The 26,743-nt window shown below is 42.1% G+C and overlaps 1 long non-coding RNA gene across 1 annotated transcript in view; it reads right to left on the bottom strand.

Moving 5' to 3' along the window:
* The window catches only part of LOC148214781 (uncharacterized), a 130,746-nt gene that overhangs the window by 85,513 nt on the left and 18,490 nt on the right, over positions 1–26,743 (bottom strand). The window lies entirely within an intron of this gene.

Here is a 26,743-nt window from a genome sequence, read left to right as displayed (position 1 = left end):
ATCTTCTCTCTTCCGTTCAGTGTGAGAGGCCCTAAGCAATAACCCCAAGTGGGTCCAACTGAAATGAATGGCTGTCACGTTTGTCAGAACATTGCACACAAAGCTTTTTACACTTACTGACTGTTGGGTGTTGTATCAGCAAAGCTGTGGCACATATATCAGGCTCTGGGGTTGCGGGGTGGGGGTCGCATCGCTTTTTATTTATTTTTGTGTAAACAGAGGGGAGAAATGAGTTCCCACATTTATGGTTAATGCTCAGAATTGACGTATAACTTTGCAGCACCATTCAGAGCAGAGGAAAAATTCATGACACAGCCTTTCAGGAGAAATCAATAAAAATACACTGGAGTGTGATATACACATGCAATTTATTCCTGGCAAAGCGTGCTCTATTTCTGATAAGGTACTAGAGTGTAGGGATGGGAGGAAAAATGGCTGAGTTTGTATCCCAAGGTGAATTGATTCAATGCACATCCCTTGGATTAATGAAATAAACAAAGAAAAGCACTGAACGCAAATTCAAAGTTTAACCTTAAATAACTGTGGGGTGTACATAGGTACAAAGCCCTTGAATCTGAAGGTACACATTCACAGACACTGACTGTGCACGCCCACAAGTGTCTTATTACTTTCTCTGAGCCAAAGAAGAGTTGTCCAGAAGAAATGCTGTTTGATTCATGAATTATGATCTTGTCAAATTCACCTACTGGTTGTAATTCACCTACTGTACTAAGATAATGAGAAACCCCACTCTACCCAAGGGCTTTCTCCTTGCCTCCAATGGAATCACAAGCTTAAACCTGGTGGACAGCAATTGTCCAACGCCATGTTCTTCTGCAACTCCAAGATACTTCCATAACTTCCAGGTTGTCCAACTGACTTTTTGACATCTGAGACCATTGCAATTCACCCGCTCATCGTCCAACAGTTGATCCACCTCCATCAAGGTTAAAATAATTCCTTTGCCCCATAGTCCATGGAGCAGAGAGACTTAATATTACTTGAACCTTTCTGTATTTCCTGTCTTTGTGTTTTACAAATATACAGGAAGAGATTGACACATCACTCCTTCGCTGCACAAAATGGATCCCAATGGAATCAAACTCTAAATGCATCAAGGAAGCATTTCCACCAACACCCCCCCCCCCCGCACTGTTTTTCTCAATGCACCAATGATTTCACGATCAGCTATTTTTATGAGCAGCTGTTATTAAACTGAAATGTTTTGCTGCTACTATTTTGGTTCTTCTTTGCTCTTAAGAAAAGTGGGCCAGCAAAAATGTAATGTAAAATGATAATGTGGAAGATATTGCGGAGAAGCGCAGATGGTTCTTGGAAGCTTCTCCAGAGATTCTCTCTCGAGGTACTTTGGCAGATGAGTGGGGAGAACAGGGATCCTTGTACGTTGTGTCTTCAGTGACCTGTTTTCTGTGGTTCAGCTCCACTCCATTCAATTACTGAGACTAAACCTCAACAGGTACAGAAATCTTCCCTTTGGGTCATTTCCTATGCTAATGAGAAGCTCCAATGTACCAACAGGTATGGAGCAGCCATCTTAAAGCCAAAGTTGGCCTCCAAAGAACAACGCCCTCTGGAATCTGATAGGATCGGGTCACCGTGCACACCTTTGCTCTCCCATCATACAGTGAGAAATATGTGGAGGATGAGTACCTGAACAAGACTCTCCTGCAGTGTTTCTTAAAGTTGCCAAGGTTGAGGAACACTGCTCTACTGGAAGGAACAGAAGCCGTGGCCCAAAAGCTACAATGCAATAAAAGAAAAGAAGGATCTCTTCATCCACCCCTAGATGTACACTTATTCCATGTGCTTATGCTCTCAAATCAAACTATGTCTCCCTCACCTCCACATCCCCTTTATATGTTCACTGATTTGCATGCATATGCATCAGAGTTGAAACATATTTACTCCCATCCCTTCATCTAAAGTTTTTATTTCCCAACGCACTCCCTGTGCTGTGTGTTACCAGGGACACTAACGACAATCGAATCAACCAATTCCTTGGATGGAATACAGAGACGGGAGTGCCTTCAGCTGATGCAGCTAAACTCATCCTTCAACAGTGTGATGAGTCAACTTCTAGAGAAACCCTTTTCTCAGGCCCCGAGCCCCCTGCAAAATAAATGCTCATCTCCTTGTCTCAGTGATGCGGAGGGAGCAATAAGACAGGGGCTTCCAAGTATGACAAGCGGTCTGAAGGCTTCCTGCAGCACTCTGAGTTTGCCTTCTCCTGAGCTTCGCAAAGCACAGTGACCTACTTTCTCTAGTGGTGAAGCCATTAGAAGACCTTGCTGTGGTGACAGCATCCGCCCGGGGCTCCTTACAAGGGGCTCTCGACAGAAGTTTGGGTTCTGGTTCACCCCCTACCACACACAGACACCCAGACACAATTCCCCCTGCTCTCCACTTCTGTCTGACAAGGAAAATGAAAGATACAGCAGACTTGCAGCTGGGTGGAGTGGTAAGGATGCAGAATATCGAGGACCATAGGACAGAACAGGAACCATGTGGGAACAATCCATTATTTACTGCTTCTTCCCCTGCACATATACACCTCCCTTAACAGAGCAAGGGGAAAAACATTCAAAGCACATCTGTAGCAGGAGAAGAATTTATCAGCCATCTTTCTCTGGGTCTAATACCAGCTGGAATTCTGTGATAAAAAGCAGGCAGCCAGAGGAAAATGGAGGCCTCTTCAAGGTCCCACCGTCTTTGAGGGGAAAAGCGTTGGCCAAGTGGACTCCCAAACCCCCCTCCTTTTGCCTGTCTTGGACTATGATTTGGAAGTGGATTATGACAGATGGGGATACCTATCTTGGATTGATGCACTTCAGCCTGAATATGGGTTAACACCAGCAAAAAATAATGCACACTTTGATCAGCTTATGTGCAACCAGCTTAAGGTTCTCCGCAGCATCTAACCTGGACCTTAACTCGCAGAAGGCAACAACTGGGGAAAGAGAATCCATGAATTCAGTCCCCAGGTTAGCAGGAACCAGCCTAATTCATAACTAGCACTGCTTTATTAGTCAACCAACTAGACAACAAGATCGGCAAGTACAACTAGACGTGCATTTGGTGGTCGTTAAATTAAAAAGGACATTTATGAACACGACCACTTTCATAGTAACGTCCTAAGATGTACATTCTTAATGCACACTTTCCATTTCAGAAAAAAAAATATCATGGGGGCAATTCTGGAGGTGTACTCCATGGGGATTTGAAACCCTCCATTGCAGCCTGGAATAGTAATGCTCAGAAAATGCTTAGCCTCTTCCTTTCTGTTGCAGGTCTATGCATCTGCAAGCGAAAGGGGACAAGAATCAATCAAATCATAGCTTGACTTGAGCTGCATGCCAAAATGTTTCCATGTATCTACAGGACAGCGACTCTCCACTGTGGCCGCTGTGGTAATTGTTGTTGTTGCTTTTTAATGCAACCAATTAAGTGCTGTGTGCGCCATTTGATTGCTCACAGCCCTGAGCCTGAAGGGTCCCCTCGCTGTGACTGGTCTGAGCTGGGAATTACTCAGAGGGCGCGTAGGACGATAGCCCCTTTCCTCAACTTCCAAATCAACCTTAATTACAAAAATGGCAGGACACCAGACCCAGGTGAGCTCTCTCTCTCTGTTTTTGAAATGCTGGTTTGGAGACCCCGCGTGAAAACAAAATAACGTGAGGGCGAAGGTTTTTCCAGCCTGCAGGAAATCCCAGGAGCTGTATGAATAAAGCAGATCAACTGTCCAGTAAGGGAAGGGATGTGTGGGCAGGACCATAAGCAGCCCCCAGACGTACAGAATTTTAGAACAGGATAAATCCTCAGAGGTCATTCAGCCCAGCTTCTTTGCTCAGTGTAAAATTTATAATTTTTGAGATGTAGCTACAGGCACACATGAAATTCCAGCTTTTGCTGAAATACCTCCTGCACATTAAATGAAAAACGCAGTGCTCCTTTGTTTATTCACTAGATGTGTATCTTGCCTCTCCTTCAGAAGTCAGAGCACTTCCTCACTCCTTTTTCTAATTTTTTCCTACAGCACCAACCCCATGAAGGAGGCAGAGAGATAATAAGCAAGCAAAGTCCCCCAATGAGTTTTGACAGCAAGGAGGGACTTGACCTGAATTTCCCTACTTCTAATTCAACACCTTAATCACTATAGCTAATGTCTGGAATGGTATGGTCCAAGCCTCATGGTCCGCTCTGAACCCATTCCCACACAAGATAATGTTGAGAGCCACTGATGCTTTTGAACTGTGGAGAAGACTCCAGAAGATACCATGGAAAGCCAACAAACAAATGGATCATAGAACAAATCAATCGATTTGAGTAAAAATGACTAGACTCAAACGATCATATTTTGGACACATTATGTAAAGACCCAGCTCTCTTGAAAAGTCCGTAATGGTGGGAAAGGTAGAAGGAAAAAGAAAAAGATGACTGGCACCAAGGTGGATGGATGCAATTAATCGATTGCACTGTTTGAAGACTTAAAGACCCAGGGTGGAGATAGATCATCCTGGAGAAAGTCTATCTATATGGTCGCTAAGAGTTGATCCCAAATGATGGCACATAGTCAATCAATCAAATCTTGTGCAACCCCGAATTCAACCACCAAGTTAACCACATTGCATTGAATGTGCAAGATCACTGAGAATTTTCTTGAAGTCTCCCACTCTTCCACTTTTTATTTCTCTTCAACCAAAGACAAATCTTCAAGCCGAACACAAAGTAGTGAAACAGAAGGAGAAGACGTACTCTCTAATTGTTTAAAGAACATCTGTGGTGGAGAGTATCAATTTGCACTTTGTAACCCCAGGACTTTTGAGAGAGATAATTGCTGTAAAGTTACTGAAGCAAAACCAAGCAATGACCAAACCTTGCAAGAGAATGTACAGAGGGCATCCTAACTTATTATAATTGGGTCTGTGACAAAGCAATGAGGGTGGGGACTGGAGAATGTACGTGCTGAAAATGAAGAGGAATCAGAGCTATGGGGAGGCTGGAAAAGGATTGGAGAGTACAGGTAGAAGACAAGTCAGTTGGCGTCTTGTATCATAAATGGCAACTCTGCCCAGGTGGCAAGAAACCCAGGAAGAAGGATCTGCAAGCATTCAAAGACACTCTGCCTTAATAAATTCACTGATAAAGAGGGTGAGAAATTCCTCTTGCAGTTTCCAAGATTCTGAATTGACCCCAAGACACCCTTCTGAAGTTTGTGCAGTTCTCCCTTCCTTGATCTTGCCCAGCTGGTAGGACTTGATAGGGAGGAGAATCCACCTCTTGTTACGTCCTCAACAACAGATCAATCCTCTGGAGGCATATCTTGACCCAAAGAGGAGGGTGCAATATGGACAGGTAAGAGACAGAAGTCCACATCTCCAAGAAAGTACTAAACAGTGTTTCTCAGCCTTGGCAACTTGAAGATGTGTGGACTTCAACTCCCAGAATTCCCCAGCCAGCACACTGGGGAAGTCCACACATCTTCAAGTTGCCAAGGTTGAAAAACAGTGCACTAAACAGTCCAAATAATGTCGTGGCAGAAGATAGAAGGCCCTTCACCCAACAATGAAGGATCTGCTTTGGACATCCTACCGTTCAAATCCTATCTAGTACAGTCTCTTCTTGCAGTAGCTCTCTAAAGAAGAATTCTTTTTAGAGAGGTTAACAAAATCCCTCTGCTCCAGTTCATTGTTCTTTTCCAGCAAAGTTTTAAAAAAACCCAAACTGCTCCAATATGCTTTTAGAGATAGCAAAATTCAAGAAGTGGATCAGCACAAATCTAGCCCAGCTCTACAACACATATATTCACATATTACACTATTCCATCAAGTACTGTCTGCAAATTGTTTTAAAATGCATATATAGTTCCAGCACTCATTTGGGTTTTGGATCCAGGCTTCCTCCGTCCGCGCATCAAAGAATGCAATGTAACTCTCCCATTATGCATAACCTTTTCTCTATGCATTTCCTATTATCACATGCTCTATTTAAACTCAATGAGCCCTAACTTTTTCCAAAGACGCACTGATTTCAGAGGCAGCTTTTCCAAACAAGTTTTTTTTTTTTTTAAACTTTGCTGGAAAAGAACAATGAACTGGAGCAGAGGGATTTTGTTAACCTCTCTAAAAAGGATTCTTCTTTAGAGAGTTACTGCAAGAAGAGACAGTACTAGATAAGCTAATGGTCTGTCCAAGATTATATGAAAATGAAGAGCAAGTGGAAAATGCATAACTCAAACGGTTTACAGATGGGCACCTCATTATGAATTTAGCTTTCCAAACTTAGACTAAATTCTTAAATCCCTCTCCCCAGTCTCTGGCTTGACTACATGTTGTCCCACTGCTTCCAAGCAACCTCCTAATCCATTCGATATCTAATGGAACCATATATTACATTATGGAAGTTTAGGGCTCCAAGGTCTCAACCAGACCTCTATAGAAAACCCAGAATCTGCTTTCCTTTTTCTTTTCGTTCATCTCTCAAAGTTGCCTGAGACTTTATAACTGAAGCCTAAAGGATTCTGTATTATTTTTTGTCACTGTTGAAACATTCATTTATTTTACTGAATAAATCAGTTAGATTCACACTCTGCTCATTGAGTTCTTAATTCACCACCTCTAATTAAATTAAGTAGCCACACTGGGAGAGAAACTCAATTACTGGAAAGAACAGTGTAAACTCACTAGAGTTGCTTGAAATTCCTGGGGAATACAACAATTGATTTAACACCAAGGGTGCCATCTGGAGAAAAATTTGGCCGCAGTGTTTTGCATAGCATAGTGACCCCACTGGTCACTATGAAGAATTATTTCTGCGTAAATATGCATAGAATTCGAATACATTCATTCTTAAACCCTATTACTAAGTTTTGGACATACAGCTTCAGCCTACGCATGAATGTCTTCTCAGAATCAAAGTCCCTGAGAAGAACCAGTGTGAATTTCCAAAACATGTGCATCAACCATGTGGTAAGTTTTGTTATGAAAGTTTAAGCCGATTTGATGAATTTTATCTCCTGAAACCAAGTTAGATACATTTGCAAGCAAATAACTGTTTAGCTTTGCCAATGCAGCTTCATAAAAGATGGATGAAACCATTGAAATCCATTGTTAAAGGGCTAGCTTTATGTATATCTCTGAACCTTAAAGTTCATTAATGCCTCTTCTGACTGGTAGTTGTTCTCCAAGGATTCAGAAGAGGAGCTTTCCAAATTGTTCCGTCTGAGCTTCTTTTCAATCCAGGGCCATCAAAACCTACGTTCTGAGATAACAGTTTTTCTCCATTTAAGATGAAGCTTATTACCTTCCATTCTACATCTCATGGACAACATTTTCCTAGTCCTTTTACCCAAGGTCCTTTAATTGGTGCAGACTGACCCTGAATGTCTCCCATTCAGCTATGATCCATTGAACTAAGCTGTGAGGCTACTTCTTCAGTCTGATGACCACAAAAGAACCGAGAATTCTCAGCCAGCATGTTCAAAGGACAAGTTACCTGGGAAATCTGGCAGTCATAGCCTCAACCCATTTGGAGGGCATCCAGTTGAAGCAGACTGACTTGATGTTAATTTGCATTCACTCAGAATCAGAAGCGGCCATTTAGATCATGGGGTCCAATTTTTGATGTCTCCAGGATCCAAAATAAAAGCCTCTGTTGTAGGGACCCATCTTTGGCCATTGATCATTGATCGATTGATCACTGGTCACAGATTACATTGTGGAACTCATTGCTACCATAACGATAGACTATTTCAAGCAGTTTCACCTCATCTGTCTCTGATGGCTTTTCCACAGCTCCAAAGAAGCTAAATTTAGCCATCATCCCCCTCCCCATATTTCTTATTATGAAATACCTTCAAAATGTTAATGTTATATGGAGAAGAACGTGCCCTAGCTCCCTCATCTCTCCATTGGCACATGAGTCAGGCTTGGCTAAAACACCCAGAACTCCACCTTCTGCCAGCCTGAACTAATCTAAACTGGCAGCCAGCTAAAATATCACCCCCCGCTCCTTCCCCATGGCCTGGGCACGTATCAGCCACATCTCCAGGGAACTGTCAAACTCCATTGTGATGCTAGCAGTGATATCCCTCCCACAGAAGAGCCAGATGAATGATTTAAGCGTTTGCTTCAAAGCAGAGAGAGATGAATGTAGCTAGAGAAATACCTGCTACTGGTGTGAGACTCAGGAAGAGCTTTGATACCCCATGGGCCTAGGGCTCTTCAGCTAAAGGTCAGGATCAGAACTGAGAATGCACAGCAGAGGAGAAAATGTGCATTGTGGTTTAGCCAACAACAGAAATGCAGGGTAATTTTTTGCCTGGGGAAAAAGATATTCCTCATTTCCTTCCTTTCTGGATTCAAGTATGCCACCTTGCTCCCAACATGGTATTACTCTTCATGTTTACACAACCTGACTCAACTCACTCTTCACAGATGAAAATGTGACTCTTGGGTCACCTATCATGGCATAGGGACAAAGGCATTCATTCAGCTTTGGAAACGGCCCTTAACAAATTATCTTCCCATTCCTATCCTTAGTAGCCTTGCTCATCATTGAAAAACCCAGCTTCCTATACTCAATGTCTTCTCCTGAACTACTTCTTCCCTTCTGCAGTAGCATCTGGCTTTGTAGAAATAAGCTTAATTAAAAGGAGGAAATGGAACCAGAGGCATCTTAAAGATGCAAACTGGAATGAAATTTGTGTCTTTCTTCTTTGACCTCATCAGAAGAAAAAAATACGGTACCCAGCAGAACCAAAACTCTCAGGCTTTTAGGCCAATTAGCAGGCTGCATTTCTTTTTCCATTAAAGGAGAGAAAAACAAGCAAATGGGCAGGGCTAAAGTCTTTTTTTTTTTCCTCCTGTGGGCACCAATTCAAATTCAGGGATGCTGCTCTAAGCTAATGAAGGTTCTTCCAAGTTCTGAGATATGCTAGTAGCACCTGGACTGCCAACAGCCACAAGATGTTGGTGAGGACTCAAGGAACTTTTGACTTCTCCACTCTTTCTCAGAAGCTTCTTCTGAGCTTTAGCTAACTTCCAGTAGTTTGGAGAGAGGCTATTGATTAAAACAATAACAGCTGCAAAAGAGCAACAGTCATGTATCAAGAACACATGCCACTCCACTCTTGAGCCTTGCCATTCTGAAGGTGCTTAGATACTTAACAGAAGAAGAGCAGAGATCCTGAAGTTCTGGTACTAGTGTATATTGTGAAAGCATTGAAAGAGAATAGCTTGACCTTGGTGATCCACCTTTCCCCATTGCAGGAATTTATTGCTGACATTGACTCACAGTTACATTATACTTCCTCCAAAGCAAGAAGGGGGGAAATCCAATAAGCAATAAACTATTTGAAACACAATAGAATTGGACGTTCACAGATCTGAATGGAATACAAAGAGCAGAATCTGTTTAGATCCATACAGCCGCTGAACGTCTTGACTGCTTTCCGTAGTTAACACCCAGCTGTAATTTTTAAGATGACAAAAGAGGAAAAAGCTGAAACACGTAGAAAATCATTCTATCGGTGGCACTGAATTAACTGTATCAAATTGACATTTCATTTAAAGATAGCTTTGTCTATTAAGTGGAGGGCTGCTTGGGGTAGACAACCCAAAGTCTATGTCATTTTCATCCAAGATCTCCACCATCTGCCACATTGGATCTGTATTCTAGTACCACAAGAAGCAAAGACATTTGTCTGTTTGCTTGTTCGCTTGGACCAAATCATTTTCACAGGTAGGGTTGAAAGCAGTGACCCTTCTGACCTCTCCAGCTCCACCCCCCAAACCATTTGCCTTTCTCAGAAATCTAAATTAATCATTTTCAGAAATCAGGTGGAAGGTCACTTGGATTTAGATCAAGGATCACACATTCTCAGCCCCGGCTCTAAGTAATTACAACACTGGTGATTGAAGCACTATTGCTACTCAGTGACAACAACACATTTTGTAAATGACAAAGGGCAGAGTTGAAGAACTATATTCTTTCTATTCATCAGAAGGAAGCACAAGGCTTAGCGTCTCTAAAAACTGCCAATGCACACAGACAGATTTTCTGATACACAGGTGCTTTTGTTAAATATAGAATATCAACACCAAAAATAGTATGGGGTTGGAATGGGGTTACTATTCCCTTCCCTCTCTCCCTTAAACTAATCTAAAGAGATTCTTGACCCACAATGAGACCCGGAGGAAGTTCTGACCTAACTCCGATGCCATGAATCTTCAAAACTGACCTGAGAAAATGTTGGAAGCCACAATGTTGAACTTGTATTTATGGAAGGGAAAAGGGTGGGTAAATGAGAACATGACTTTCTTTTATTTTAAGGGGCCAGAAAGCTTCTGAATCCACAAGGAATCAATAACTTAGGAATAAGGGAGGAAAGGAAAGTGTCACTTTGCTCTGTCATCTTCTCCTTCATGATGTGTGTCATCTTCAAGATTGAGACATCCATTTTCCGGTGCTGATCAATACTTCAGAGCACACACACACAAAAAAAATCTCAGCTAGACAACTTGACAGTTCTCTTGTTTTCAATGTGTGTGTGGTTTGGTTTGGCTTTTTTTAAAACATCCTGGTTTTCTTTTCAGATTCAACTCATGGGCAAAAAGAGTTTGGGGGCCTTCTCAACTTGATCTGCTGCATAGGCCACCACTCCACCAAGAGTCCTGCACTGTCCTGCATCGCTTGACTAACTCACAGAGGGCTTCAAATGTTCACCTAGAAGAATGATGCAGTGTTGTGCAATTTTATTTTTTTTTAATTTTGGCAGGAAGGCAGATTCCATGGACTGTTTAAAAAAAAAACCTTCCTAACTGTAAATTTAGTTCAACACTAGAATCAATGAACCAGAGAAACCGTGGGCTCTCCCTCCCTGGATCTGTTCAAGCAGAAGCTGGACAGCTTTAATTTGCACTGAGCAGGGTGTGGGATTCAGCAACTTAAATGCCCCCTCCCAACTCTAGAATTCCATATTACATTCAGAGGCTTAAATGGCCCTTTTCAGTCGTATGCACCCCTGACTACCTAGCAAATCCCAGTCTCTTAATTGCTGATTTTCCTACATCAAGGCCCAAAAGATCTTGCAAAGACCTTCTAGGGTCACCTAAGAGCCTCTAAAAGGTCCCGCTCCCCCCGGTTTGGACAATGCTGTAGAACTTTAAAAAAGAAAAAAAAAGGGTCATGTTTAAAATATCACATTAAACACTGTGGCCCATTGTTTTTCTCCTTCCCCTCCCAAATGTATATGGGGGGAAAATAACACTTTTGTAAATGACACTTTTGTGCTAAAGAGACACCCTCCTGCCGGAGGAACCAGGTGAGCAGCCTCCGTTCCACACATTATTAGCTGTGGGCTATGCAGTGCACGATCCAACCCTTATAATTTGGGGATTTCTGTGTTTAATAGTAAGAATGCTAAACTGCACCGTGGGATTGAGATGTAAAACAGTTGCGTGGTTTTTAATGTTGAGTCACGAAGTATCAGCTGGATGATAAGGGAGTCTGTAGAATGGGAAAAAAGTGACTTGGACTTATCTCGTGGTTTCCCCCCACCCCCCCAATTTCCTTCTAATTGATAGGTCATTCTTTTACATGCACAAGCTGTGAGCCAATGTACAGACTGCCCGATGAAGGGGCGGGTTGGACCTTACCTCAATTCTTGAAACAGAAGCTGGTCAACTGACAAAGATCCTGCACTGAGAAAAGGGTTGGCCTAAGGCCCCTTCCAACTCCATGATTCTCTATCCTTCTCCATGTGGCATCCACCAACTCATGGAGCTAAGTCACGGGCAGCCTAGCTGTACGTGCGCCAAGCCGAAGAGAAGGACTCAGAACGTGCCCAATGGAGCGGAGGTAGCCTTCTGGACCAATGCATTTGTCCCGTTGTGTAAATAGATATGGAAAAGGGTAGGAAGAAATTTGGCTCCGTGGAAAATCTGGGTAGAATTGGGCCACCAATGGCTTTTTAAGCCTCTCAACTGTCAGGCTTCAGCACACAAGAAATCCAAGAACTCTAAATGAATAAGACTTAGGGAGGGAAGTAAGAACCCATTACAAAAGAATTTCAGGAACTATTGTGATGTGAAGAAGGAAACCTTAGCAGAACCTCTCATGTTTTGTTTTCTTTCTTAATGAGTATTTAACCCCCTGCTTTTTTTGTGGGGGGGGGGCAGTCTGGCTTGCCTCCATCTGTCCTTTCTTTTTATAACCCTCCCAGTTGCTGTCATGCTGTTTTTCCATGACTGTGGGAGAATGAACTCCAGGCAGAGCAATTGAGCAGATGATTTCATTGGATTTCTACAAGGAAAGGGGAGGGAAAAAATCTCCATCCATTTCTCAGCACAAGGCAGCTTTTAGTGGTGGCATTAGCACTAGAATACCCCACCCCGTCCCCTTGATTTTCCGGTGGAAAAGCAGGATAGAAATCAAAGAAATAAAGACATGCCTTATTGTGTTGAACTGTTTTAACTACAGAACAGTTGAATGAGCCGTAATTAACATGGTTCACACACATTACATCATAAACCAGGATTTACCAGCTACCATGGCTGGGCTTATAGGTCACATTAAGCCTCCCCCAAATCATAGATTAATGTTATAATTAGGGATTAGAATGGTGGTTATGGCTGAATTTTTTAACCATACCATGGATGTTTTAACTTTCGTTATGTTGTAAAATATAAAACATAAAATGCTGAAAGTTGTCAAATTACAGAAGGGAGATGAGAGAGAGAGAGAGAGAGAGAGATTCAAGCCAGATGTAAACCCCACTGATTTTCGTGCACTTACTTCCAACAAATTATGCCTAAGACAACAGTCTTAGTTTAATTGCTGTTAAACTCAGTAAGTGGCCAAACTCAGTGAGTGGTCATAGCCAAAAGCAGTTTCAGAAAGAGAAATGGAGACTTTTATTCCTATTTATCATAAGAAATGTTACCACACGCTCATAATTAAATGTTCCTTACAGTGTGCTTTGTGAGTGTCCCAAATGACTATGTTCCTCTGATGTATAAAGAGTCTGCACCAGAATCCGATGGTTCAGCCGCTGAGTCCAATCACAGCGCAGCAATTGTCCACTTTAAAAGCACTCCCTTCTTTGATATATACCTGCTGCATATTCTGCTTAACCTACTTTTCACGCGTGAGCTGCAGGGTCCCTACACCAGGAACAGCTGCAGACAGAAGAAGACAAAGGGTTGCAGACAGTGGCGGTGTGAGAAGAAACAGAGAAGAAAACTGGCAGGAGCAAGATAGGTAGAAAGTGGGCAGGTTACTAGCCCTCATGTTTGCAAGGAAGAAACATGGAAGCCAAGTAGCAGATTGGTGGATGATGGTGGCGTGTGTGTGTGTGTGTGTGTGAAAATGTTCTTCTGAACAAAATGGGTGTAGCAGGGCTTTGTTTGTGAGGATGCTGGAAAAATGTCCCCTGGGTCTTGACATGGCCTGCATGTGAAAGCATTCAACCAAGCGTGTAGGCTACCACTTTCAGTTTTGTGGGGTGGATGAGGGTCAAAACAAAGCCTTATTTGAGGGTTATTTTTCAGGTAAGGTCAACATACAAGCTGGGATCTTTGCAACTGAGCCACTGACAAAGAGCATCAACCCCATTCATTACCGCTGACCTCTTTGCCCTGAAGCTCTATGATCTGCAGAAGAAAGGCCAGCTCAAGTCAGGCACAACCCACCAAGTTCTCCACACCGTCTGGAGGAAAGGGCCCATTTTCTGCAGAAGTCCATATTCAATTCATAGACTCCTATATGATTACATCTGATGCGTCATGGCATATCCAAGCTCCTTGATCTCCAAGTAGCACTTGGACCTCATTACATGAGGTACCATCTATGAAGTAGAAAGTCTCTGAATCCATGACTGGGATTCTTCTTTCCTTTAAGCAAGGATAAAAGATGCTGCCCTATAAAAGATCAAGAGTCTGTTCCAGCTTTGTCCATTTTGGTGGAGAGAAGACTCTTTCTCATCCTCTCCTAGCTGATCTTCCTAATGAAAGAGGCAACTGATGAAACTTGAGTCTCTCTGCTAAGCAGATGCTCACTCATTAAGTTGTAGCCCCTCCTAATAAATGTAACCCTCCCCAAGCAATAACAGAGGTGGGAAGAGGGGCTAGTCATCCTGATTAAGATCCTGCACAACACAGGGAAGCTGCCAAAATCTCAATATCTCCTCCTTTACATTTTTCATACTGGGAGTAAAAGTCCGCTTGCAACTTGCTATGCCCAGATCTGTGAATGAGGATACTTTCAGTGGGAAGCTGCGGTCAAAATATGACCAGGTGCTGCTAAACTCCAATTCCCAGCATCCTCCAGCATTGTCCAGGCTGCTAATGCTGCTAGGAGTTGGAGTTCAGCAACCCCCATGAAAGTCACAGCTTCCCTACTCCACCTTATCAGATTGAGTTAAATAGATAATTCAGGGGCAGATAAGCCATCTGGGAGCTGGCCCCAGGACAGAGGATCACATTCCTCTCCAATCTGAGATTCCATCATTACATAGCACAAGATGACAATTTGGCTGCCATCACCCCATCATTTAGAGCCTGCCCAACCATGGGTAACTATGGGAAAGCCTCTGGTGGCACTAACTGTTACTCTTCCCTAACCCACGTCTGATCTGCAGAAGTCAATTTAGACCCATCAGGGGCATCTGCAATTGCACAATACCGGCATATTATCTTTGCTTCTCTGACACCAGCTTTTCTTTTTTAACTGGCACCTAAAATCAGCCAAATGGTTTTTCATCACCTGCCTTCTCCCTTCTTCCACAATGCCCACGTTTTTCTTTATTGTTAGTCCTGCAGCCGTTCTCTCTTTCTCAACCTCAGGATGCTGTGAGATGCTGGTTCTGTTCAAGCTTCTTTTGTGCAAATCCCTTTGCATCCGCTACAGGCAGAAAAGAACTTGAGGAAATATGTCTCCCCTGCTGGCTTCACCCACCCACTTTCTTTCCAGTTGCATATGGCGCACGTGCTGCCTCCCAAAGCACACACATGGCATAAATCTTCAAGAGCCAAGAACAAACAGTCAGTGAGAAGACGTGCCTAATATACTTTGTCTCCCATATGGTTCTTCCTTTCTTTGGTAGATTGTGTATTCCACAGATGTTACCTTCACTCAAGTTGCCTTTAAGCATTTGGCTTGAAAACTGCTATTATTGATGGTCTGATCTCCTGGAGGTAGAGGTCCACAAGACACGGCTGGATCTGGAGCAGTATTCTGCCCGCCCACTCAGACCCATCCAGAAGGATCCAAATTGGTCTTTGCACTTCACAGCCCTACGTTTCTATGTATGAAGGTAAGACACCAAATCCTGACTTGGGGAGTGAAGGTGGGATAGTGCGCTTTCCACAACACAAGGTTTACTCAAGGTGGCCTCACCATTAAAAGCAGCCTCACATTACTTTTCTGAGGTCTCCTCCTGCTTCCTTTGGGGGATGCTCCTCCATGCTTAATTGATGTTTAATGCATGATCTCCTCAGTCCCTGACTTCTTGAGGTTCATCTCCAGGTGCTCTCCACCAGGACCATCTATGGACTAGGTACAACCTTCTGAACTGACACATAAACCTTCCTCGGAGTAGAGGCAGATTCTGCTCTGTAACAGTGAGCAGAGCTGGCAATGACTAGATGTTGCTTCTTGGTTCTTTTCTTTCTGTTCGCAACATTCTTTCTCCACCGCCCTTTTTCCTTGTGACACCCTCTTTCCTTTCTTCTAATTAGCTCATGAATGGGCAGAGAGCTTTTACTGGCTGTCTGAACTGTCTAATATGCAGCCTGTGCAGGGTCTGCGCTGCCCATCCCTGCTCCGGATGGAGCAGGAATACAGTTGAAGAGCAAGCCTGATCCATCAGCAAGAGGACTTAGATTACAATTCTTACCCAAGCGATAAGCATAGATTAAATAATATATATGTGTAGAGAACCCAAATATGGAGGATTCTTGTAGACCAGAGCCAGCTAAACGGGCAACTAGTCAAAAGGGCCACACATAAGAATGCAAGAACTGCTCCAGCTGTGTTTAAAGTCTTTGCTCAGGAGCTGATTCCATTTCCCAGTGCTGAACTGCAGCAATCTCTCCTTCGGGGGTCCCGTTTTTCACTGTCCTTATCTTACTCAGTGGGCTGCCCCCTCAGTTTCAGTCTTCAGCAAGGCTGCCTCACAATTATTTTTTGGAGCACACCCCTCTGTCTAATTGGAAGGGCCCCTACCCCTAGCGCTTCCTTCACCAGGCCTTGGCTGTGAACATGCCTGCAAGTTGACAAACTTGCCCAAAGGCGATCCTTTGTCATTCTCCCTGTCCGTCCGACAACATAATACTGTATGGAGGGTATTGTTTTCCCTTTTTGCCAAATCAGCACAATGCAACAGTGGAAGTCAGAGGCATTGCAGCAATTGATCAGGCCAAGCAAGAGGAAACAAGAAGGATGGCGTCTCAGATGCCCTCTACAATCATGCGGCTGAGGTACAAGCTACAAACTGCAATTCACCATCTCAGCTCTCACACTGCAGAGATGATTCTTGTGTCCTTTCCAGCTCTACAATTCTGTAAGAGCAGAGTTCTACACAATTTAGCAGATTACGCGGGCGTGCCAAAAGGTTCCCTATTCCATCCACTTTCGACGCTGCGAAAGTCCACCACCAGAACGTCTCCACTCAGTCCACTCAGCATAGAAGGAAAATTTTCTTTGCACACATGAGCACACCTTCCTTTCCTCGCTACTACCATGGAGAAAATAAATATCCCCTTATTTTCTGTAAGAACCATCTTTTTTTCCTTCCAGTTACAAATTAGCTTGCATGGTGAGGGAGGGAGGGGAAGCCAGCATCAAGAAACAACAAAGATGGATGCTTAGGAAATAAATGCAAATCACACCGTTCAGCGCAAAGGCATTCTTCAGGTATAAGCCTATACACATCACCACTTATCCTTCTTTCATGATTCAGGGATATTTATCGATGCATCCTCTTAGAGCTATGGGACATAATTTCTCCCATTCAAGTGCTACACTTGGTATGTCAGTGTGCACACACACACCACAAAAAGTAACGGGCAGCACCAAGGTGAAGTCTAAATGCAAGTTGGCTTGATGTATACGTAATGTCCCATTCTGCCCCATTAAACATGCCCATTTGGGAACAAGTTTTGGAGGCCACAAGTGGTTGTAAGGCCTCCAATTATATCTCTGACCTAGAAAGATGCACACCTATAGCTTCAAGATCACACGGAGGAGATGCTTGAGGGCACATCTGGTCATGAAATGGGAAGCATAAAAGAAGCTCCCCAAAGTTTGCCTGAGAACGAACAAATCATTCAGTCAACCTATTTCCATCTTACTTTCCTACCATGGAAATCAAATTGTACAGATGGATTTCTTGGCAGTCTTTCATCTATCAGATCCCCAGAACATGAGATGCACAGAGGGTAAAAATCCAGTCCCTGACATTGTGTCTCTTCTGTTCATTATCCCATCCAATTGTTGTTGTTTTTTAAATAAAGACTGCCTTGGGTGTTGCCTGTAGTTTTTCTCTAAATTCATGGCTTATTTGTAAATGTACTGGTAGCAATTTCAGTTTTCCCAAATATATAGCATGTTGCATACAATTCAGATCCGAGAATGACCACCAGCAGCTTTTTCCAAATGTTTCTGCTGTTACATGCTACATTGATGAATCACAGCGGTTCACTCTAAAAGAAACAAGGAGATCCTCACCTTGTTCTTTGTCAGGAGAAGCTGGGAGTCCACAACATTGGTTGCCCTTTCCTTACATCTCCTGTTTCTATTGGGACAACTACAACAAAGCCTCCACTAACTGAACGTGCTGTTCTAATTCCTAGACTGATAGTTCAGCATCCCCCCATCCATCATCAATAAAATCAGACGTGGTTCAGTGTGGCTTCCAAAATGTGTAACAGTGCAAAGCCACAGCCACTGTGAGCTACTGAAGTTTTGCATGCTGACTCTTTAATGAACAGGAAAGCTGATGGAGATCCTGGTACATTTTGGGGTATGTCAGTAGGTGACAATGCCAAGCCAATTTTGCCTGATCTAGAAAGCTAAACTGGATTGTCCTTCATTACTATCTGGATGGGGGTCCACCTGCAAACCAGGGTTACAAATTGGATGATTCTAAACTGGTTGAGTAGCACATCCCAGAAGAAAGCATTGCTAAATCATATTGGTATCCTGCCAAGACAACCGTGTGGATGTGTCCACAAAAACATCACGAATCGAGCTCAACCTGAAAGCAACTTGACTCCTTTTATATGTCCCTGCATGTGTCTGTGGTCTTATTTTTTTTAAGTGTTGATTTCTTCTCCTGTTCTTAAACACAGTAACTAAGGAAACCTACATTTACAGACAGCACTGGGTGATGAATGTTACTAATAAAAGCAAAGCCCAAAAAGTATGGTTTAAGATAAGCTGTTCCAAGGAGCTTTGTGGGAACAGGAGAGAGAAAGGCTAGGAGTACAAGACAATCTGTTTGAACTAGAGATGCTTCTGAAGGTTTCCCCATCTGCGGCTCTTCCTGGATCTCATGACAATGAGAATGACTAGGCTTCTTCATTGAGAAACACCAATTGGTGCTTATTCTCCAAACGCTGGAAGTCGTGAGGGTGGTGCTGTAGACTCAGACATACGTGCATGGCAGAAAAGCAGAACACACTCTTTAAGTACGCAGTCAATCACATTGCAACAATTCCAGCCTCCAGCACTCAAAAAGACTTTGACAGAGATGTTCTAGATTATCCTGGGCCATTAGAAAAAATACAGCATTGCCCAAGTAGACACTAATTGGCTAAACGACTCTGCTTATGTAAAACACAAAGGAAGAGGATCCGCCATCAAGATATGACAAAGCTTTCCCCAAACCAATTTAGGCACAGCCAAATATTGAGCGAGTTATCATAAGCCATCTCTAAATGGAAAATATCTCATATCGCACTGCTAGTTTATGCAATTCATTTGCCTGTTACAAACTCATTTGCTCGCAGTCTCTCAAAAATGACACTCTTATGGTGTTTTTCTCCCACATCTTTGATAACATCTGAGCTGCATCTAATACCAAACAAGAACAAACAAGCTTGGATTCAGATTAATCTGCCCTCTCCACTTGGTGTCCCCTCAATAGTTAGTATTATAGATCCAGAATTCACAGCCAGCAAGCCCAATGGCTTGGAAGTCTGTGACCCTAATTCCACAACTGCTGGAGGATAGCAGGCAGGAACAAGCTGACATGGAAGCTAAGTTTGCATTGGTTCAACTTGTGCTAAGCAATGGTTTGTTTAATCAGCTTATAAAATAAGCCACAATTGGCTGGGATCACAGAACATATTAAACCATAGTTTATAAAACACAAGATAGGTTCCTATCACATACTAAGCCACAATCAAGCAAACCACATTATGGCTTTAGGGCAGAGTTTTTCAAAGGTTGTGGAACCATGACCCCCACAAAGTTAATCTGTGGGACTGCCACCTTTCTAGTTACATTTGAGTCTATATAGTAAGGAAAAACAATGGTGGAAACGTGCAACTTTAAAAAATAAAACTATTTTATTTGCCAGAAGCATGCACGCACACAACCCAAAATATTTTAAATCTTGTTTTTAAATCGGAAGGATGAACTTGTCTGCTTTTGTATAATTTCTGGGTTTTATTTTGAAGACAGCTTCTCTCATTCACAAAAAAAAGCAGCAATAGCCTTGCCTTAAATCAGCTTCTCTTAAACAGCTCCTAAAATGCTGCTTGCAGATCACCGTAAGTTCCTTCTGCCCCCTCCTCTTTCTCTGCCGGTGGAGCCTCACTGAGTTAGCAATGACAGCTTTCACTCCTCCTCCCTTCCCCTTCATTGTAATTCCCTAAGCAGAGTAAGGATCAGGTCAAATGGTCACAGCTGTGATAGAAGCCTGGTGTACCCAATTACTCCTCTTTTGAAAGGCAAGGTGTTGGTTTGCTTGTTTAAAAAAACAACAACAACACCTAGGCTTCATCCTGGGTTCTGGAACTGTTGTATTACTAAGGTAGTCACTAGCAGCCCTCCAATTATTGTCTCACAACCCCCCCACACATAGAGTTTTGTGACACACACTTAGAAAAACACTGGCTAAGGGTGCAATCCCAGTTATAGGCACATCCTTTAGAAATGGAAGTACAGAACCTTTAAGGTTAAGTTACGAGCATCGTTTCACATGATTCAGGCAGCAGCAGGCAGAAATCAGGACCAATGAGCCATCAACAACAGGAAAAAAATGGTAATCAGAAGAGGTGAAGGAGTTCAGCCCGTTTACAGCTGTTAGCATGACATGTCCCAGAGAACAACAGCCATCTCCCTTGGCAAAAAAAAAAAAAAAATCTGATTCTTTAAAAGTGACTTTTTTTAAAAAGGATCTCTGCTGGGAAGAAAGATGACATAGAATGGGGACTGAGACTTTGTGGCCCTCCAAAATTGTTGAACCTCAGCTCCCAGGATTGCTCCACACTGGTTGCAACTGGAAATTACAGTTCAACAATATCTGGAAGAATTTATATTTATCATCACTCAGCTCATTTATGGAGAATAGGAACCTTCTTGGCCATTAAATAAAAAGAAAAGGAGAGAGCTTAAAGGCCCTTCCATGGAGTGGAGGTCACCTATAGCAAGTGAATGGGAAGGAAGAGATACCTTCAAACTAAGTTGGGAAGTTCTCCTGGAAGTGTTTAGCTGAAGTTAATAGAACCTGAGTAACAAGACTCTTTGATCTTGAACAAGACTTGTCTTCTGAACTCCCATTCTCAAAATGAGGTCAGAATTACTGGTTCAGGGCAGAAGCATCTCTGAGAAGAGGGAAGAAGAGCTTTTTGTCCTTGACAAGTTCATCAGCTGAGAGGAATACATTGGCAATCTCTTAAAGAGGTTTCATTGCATGTTTTCTTTAAAGGGAAATTCTCTCTGAGATTTGATGAGTGTCATATTCAGATCCATTAAAGAAAATATACGTATTTTCTGAAGTTGGTGGAATGAAGCCACTAACAGAGAAGGAGACAGCTCTTGCCTGATCAGAAAATGTATGAAGCAGGATTTGACAGAATGAAACTTTGGTTTTCCGGAAATCACATTTTTTTGATGTGACTTGTCTGCCCCATCCATCCATCCATCATGCATTCCAGAATGTCAAAAATGTACTTCAGACATTCTCGTTAAGGCTCAAAGTATCTTCCTGTGACTCAAAACATCAGCCTCAACTCATCTACCAGAAGGGTATAAACACAAATGTATTATGGATGGGAATTGAAGATACAAGGATGAGAGGTGGTAACAGTTGAAGTTTAACTCAGACAAGATAGATATACTGGTTTAGGGAAAGCTCCATTAGCTTTTCTTACTCAGAGCTCTGAAAACCAAGCATGTTTTTTTCAACCCATTATCTGCACTCACTAAAATAAGGGGGTATAGCCTTGTTGAATCCAAATATCAGGTTAGATTATCTTCCACCTAGGAAGGCAAGGAACTGTTATAGCAGTGTTTCTCAACCTTGGCAACTTTATGATGTGTGGACTTCAACTCCCAGAATTCCCCAGCCAGCATTCTGGGAGTTGAAGTCCACACATCGTAAAGTTGCCAAGGTTGAGAAATACTGTGTTATAGCATCAACACAGCATAAATGTACAAGAAAATGTACAAGAAAAATATCAAGCAATGTTTAAATTGAATACATTAAAATACAACTAGCATTTCTGGAAGAGCCACTGATGAACTGACATGGGCACACTGTACAACTTGGTCTCGGAAACCACATCTTGCAGGTTTAAATAATAGAGTTTGCTTCACCTTCCTCAGTTTTATAGCTAATAAGGGTATTATAAAAGTAAAGCAGCACTCTCTATCAAATGGATCTGGCAGTAAAACAGAGTGCAGCCCACACATGCTATGTCATCTGCTCCACACAAGCACATTCAGCCATGGGAGGGTCACAATATTTCCCCTCCTACAGCACCAACGGGAAGGCACTGAAGTGAGCTCAAATAAATGATCTTTCAGGATTCACCTGGGCAAACTCTAAGACGTACTAGGTGGGAATAGGTCAAGCAGAAATCATACTCCAGTCTTTTTTGGAGCTTAGTCACGTAAGCACTTTGCCTAAGGGACAAATCGGCCCTCTCTAAGCCAAAGAATATTATGTCTTGAGAAGCAAAACCACAAAGATACATCCAGCTTCCACTGAAGATCTTTAGAAGACCTGGGAATGGTCCTGTAAGGTCAGTGATGCCACACCTAGCTCAAGAGTTAAGCCAGGTTAAGAGGGAAAACCTAACTTAAGCCAACAGTTTGACTGAGAGAGAAGAATGAGATATGCATCAAGAGACCATAAAGATGACTCTGAGAAACTGAAATTGAATGGCCTCCAGGGGTTAAACATCCTTGAATGGACCAACCTAGGCCCTATTTAGTAACTGACATATTACCTCAGCTTCAAAAACTTTCTGCATTGCAATAATGTAATTTCCACTCCAGTACAAAAGCGTCCACAATCATCCATGTCCTCCTTTAGGCATTCTCTAGAATAGATCTTTGTCAACTTTCCAGGAGCCATTGATAGGAAAGACAATTCCCAGATATTAGAAGGACATGATCTGTTCTATGATGTCCCTATTAATTTGCTATCTACATCTGCGGCTTGCAGGTCTCTTTGTCAAAGCCATAATGTTCATTTTTTTAACAAAAAAACCCCTTTCATGATTAATCCTTTCTCTGTGCGGTGGAAAGCACAAAGCCCTCAGTTAATAGATGCTGCTGACTGAACTGAGCTGCATAGAAGCATTGCAACTGAGGTGGTGATGCTTAATTTTTAATAACTGAAGGGATTTGTAAATTGATATAGAAATTAAATAGGAGTGGGCTAAGACACAGCCTGGGCAAAGACACAGCCTGACTTGACCCCTTTCCATAAAAGGATTTAAACAGATCCATGACCTAAGTACCTGTCTATGGTTTGGGTATTATCGTACCATATGTTTATTAATCGTTCTAGCTTCCTCTAAAATCTCTCTCTGGGGATCAAGTCAAACACTTCTGATAATGCTTCCAGGGCATACTGGGGTATTTCCACACCAGATGTTGTGAAATGTGATACTGGTCCATTATTGATCAGCCCAACCTAAATCCAACATCTCAACGGTTAAGACTTCCTTCTATTCCACTCTACCTCTTTTTTTTTCACAGATGGGAATAGCAACAGATTGACCATAATCTTTGGGTACCTGGGGCAACCTATCAATTTGGGGTGAGCAAGGCCATCCAGACAGAGCCCCACCAATCCATGAGAAGGGTTGATTTCTGAGCATTTAGCTTGCCAGGCTCAGTGAATGCCCTTGCAATTTTTCCAGACATCTCAATAATATTCTAAATAAAGAAGCTGCCGATACAGACATTATTTATTTATATCGAAGATCCCACTCCTCTTCCAAGGCTAATTATGAGTCATAAAGTAACACACAACAATATCTCTGAATAATTCAGCTGAATTAAAGCCAGCCAATTTCTTTTCACAGCATTCCTCAAAGCGCAGGTACCAATCTATCTATCTGCCAAGTGGGGCACCATTTTTCAAACGCTGTTTAAAAATATGAAGAGTCCTTATTCAGTCCTAATTCTGGCATTATATTGTCTGGAAGATAAATAAATCCACACACACGCCTACCGCACACTGCATCTGGTCATATAAAATTTTATCCGACTCTCAACATATTAAGCAATATTTTTCAGACACTGAAAAACCATAGACTATAATTGGAGGAGGAGGAGGATTCCTGTTACAAACTGATTATGGGTTAGCTTCTTAGCTTATGCTTCTTAGCTGTTGTTTTCTGGTCACTGAACACACTAACCTAAACTTTTTATTATTATTATTATTATTGTTGTTATTATTATTGTTATTGTTGTTGTTGTTGTTGTTGTTGTTGTTATTATTATTATTCCATGGGAGAAGCAGAACAAAGTAGTGGCATAACTTATTTTCTGTACATTTCACTGAACTTCAGGACTCACTTCTGGCAAGTTTATAGGATTCAAGAGTCAGTGATGCAGAATATGAAAACATCTTTCTAATGCAAAGAGAAGCGTTCCCTTGCTCGAAATGGAAAGTGTTTAAGTGAACACAGAGCTCTAATCTTTCATTATGGAAATGAAAATGGGAAAGCAAAATCTCATCCCGTAACTTGTTTTTCTCAAATTCACAAAAGAAGATCCCTCTCATTCTCAGAAAATGCAAATCACCTGGATGAGAAACTCAATTTTTCTCTCTCCTTCCAGAGGGTGGGTGGCCTTTCTCCCCTCGTTTAGGGACCCCAAAAGATGGGCAGAAGAGGTGCAGAAGATCAGGAGTTATCTCTAGGAGTTATGTATGAACTGAACCAGGAAGGCGGAACCAGACCTATTTGCAAGATACAGAAAGTCTCCTTTGCTTTTGTAGTGCAAAATACTAGAAGAACCTAGTCTAGTAGAAATGAGTCCTTTTCCCCCCCTAGTCTAGTAGGAAAGCTATTGAAAGAATCATCCTTCTAATTTCCAAAACAGTAACTGGAGGATCATTCATCATATTATGCAATCATCTGACTTAATGGTTGTACCTTAGCATTTTGGGTGAGTGTAACAATTGTGTTTTGTCATGGGCAACATTTATTTATTATATTTATATCACACCTTTTCATTCAGGAGCCAAAGGTGTCATATATAGTGTTTCCTCCTCCCACTTTTCCCCACAACAACAACCCAACAGGATTGGTTGGGCTCAGAGAGAGTGACTAGCCCAAAGTCACCCAGAAATGTTCTGTGACTAAGGTTAGATTGGATCCTGGGTCTCCCCAAATCTTATACCCTACTGGCTTTCTGGGTCTTGGCGTAGGGTGCTATGTGAATGCAATCATCTTTAGCTTATGTCACAAGCCATCTTTAATAAAACCACAGTTTAGGAGTGGGTAATGTATCCTTGGCTAGAACTTGCTCCAACAATGCTTTCCAAAAAAACAATTCCAGGATGACAACAGAGGGAATTCCCAATGCCTCATAGTGATTCTAACCTCTAACTAGAAGTGTGATACAGGGATGGGGTTAATTAATTAATTAAATTAATAACTCCTCTTCATGTTGTTGAAACAGTCAATAAGCCATTTATTCATGTTTTCAATATGTGCCCTCCAATCGTCGACAGCAGCGATTTGCATTTGGGTTCTGCACACTCGCGGCGTCAAATTCTCCTGCTTCATTCAGCCTTGTTTCAAATCTGGCATACATGAGGATGAAAGAATTAACTCTCTCCCCCACCCCCCAAAGGAGGGAGAAAATGCAGAGATCAACTGTTGTTGCAACAGACTGAGCACTGCAAAGCATCTGTTATTGAGAAAAAGGATATATTCATGAACAAAGATAGCATCTACAGATGAAGTTCTAAACATTTAAAGCCAATCTATCAATCCTCATAAAGAGAAGCTAGAGCCAGCAAGGAGGAGCAGGAAACAGCGAGTGTTTGCCAGTAATATTGTAAATATGCATGTGGTTTTTATGTCTCTCTCAGAACAGACATGGAATATGCAGTTTGACAGTTGTAGAAATAAACAATATGGAATTGCGGGTTGCAAATTTGAGATTGGGTAAATGGATGAGTTGTAATTCAGTGGACATTCTTCTACCTTGGCTATATTTGGGGCCACGCTGATTGATATACAGCGATGGACACAGTGGACAGAAGGTTGGGAAAATAGGGATTGGGGAGGAATAAATTCTTAGCATTGTCCAAATTCCACAGAAATCACATCAAAATGAGGGGGAAATGCCAAATGAAATCACTGGGAAGTGGACAAGAATATAAATGTTATTTTAAAGAATGGGCACTTTAAAAAGAATGATCAACCATGCTTCCATGTTGTTGTTTCGTGCCAATGAGGTCCATGTTTTTGAAGGAAAAAAGGCTTTCAATCAACTAGGATCAGAAATGAGGACAGTGACAAATTGACACTTCCGGAGGAAGAAATGGTAGACTGAAGGCTGCTCTGTGAAAAGCAGAGCCGATGACTGCAGCAGAAGGAAGAGCCAGCCGGTAGACAAGCTCTTTGTAATTCCTCTCTAGACATGGAGGGGACTTGAGATCACCTGCAAGTGCTCCAGACAGCTGCTCCTCATGAGGAGGCTGCAAGATAATGGTCCCTGGCAGGCTTAGAGCTCTGGGAGATGAGGGAATAGCCATCTTGCTCAAACCACACTCAATGCCTTTGAAAGGACACTAAGTCTGCATACTTCCTTTTCTAATCACTTTCAGAAATTGCTTGTTAACTACTTTTCAGCTATTAGGAACCTTTGGATCGACAAGTTTGACAGCACCGGGTGAGTTTCCTTCAATCCTTAGCAAAAGAAAGTTTTAACTACAAGTTTAAGAGCTGAAAAAAAATACTTTTGGAATAAGTAGCAAAGGGGTGATTAAAACTTTGATTTTAGAAAGTTACAAATGGACGAAGAGTCCAGATAAATTTGAAATAAGATTTTGGAATTAATTATAAAGAATCCTTCCCATGGGAAAATGCTTTTGTTTTGATTTTTAAAAAAACACACACACAATCAGACTTTACAAATTGGACACTAGAGGGAACTAGAAGGAACTAAAGATTACAATTAAAGGAGAAGAACACAATCTCAAGTTATTACAGAATGAAGCTAAATAACATTGGACATACTGAAG

The sequence above is a fragment of the Python bivittatus genome, unplaced genomic scaffold (assembly GCF_059951505.1).
Source record: "Python bivittatus isolate LINGU-HERP-01145 unplaced genomic scaffold, Pbiv_v1 ctg000530_np1212, whole genome shotgun sequence".
Taxonomy (NCBI): Eukaryota; Metazoa; Chordata; class Lepidosauria; order Squamata; family Pythonidae; genus Python; species Python bivittatus.
This window is presented reverse-complemented; position numbering and strand designations above follow the sequence as displayed.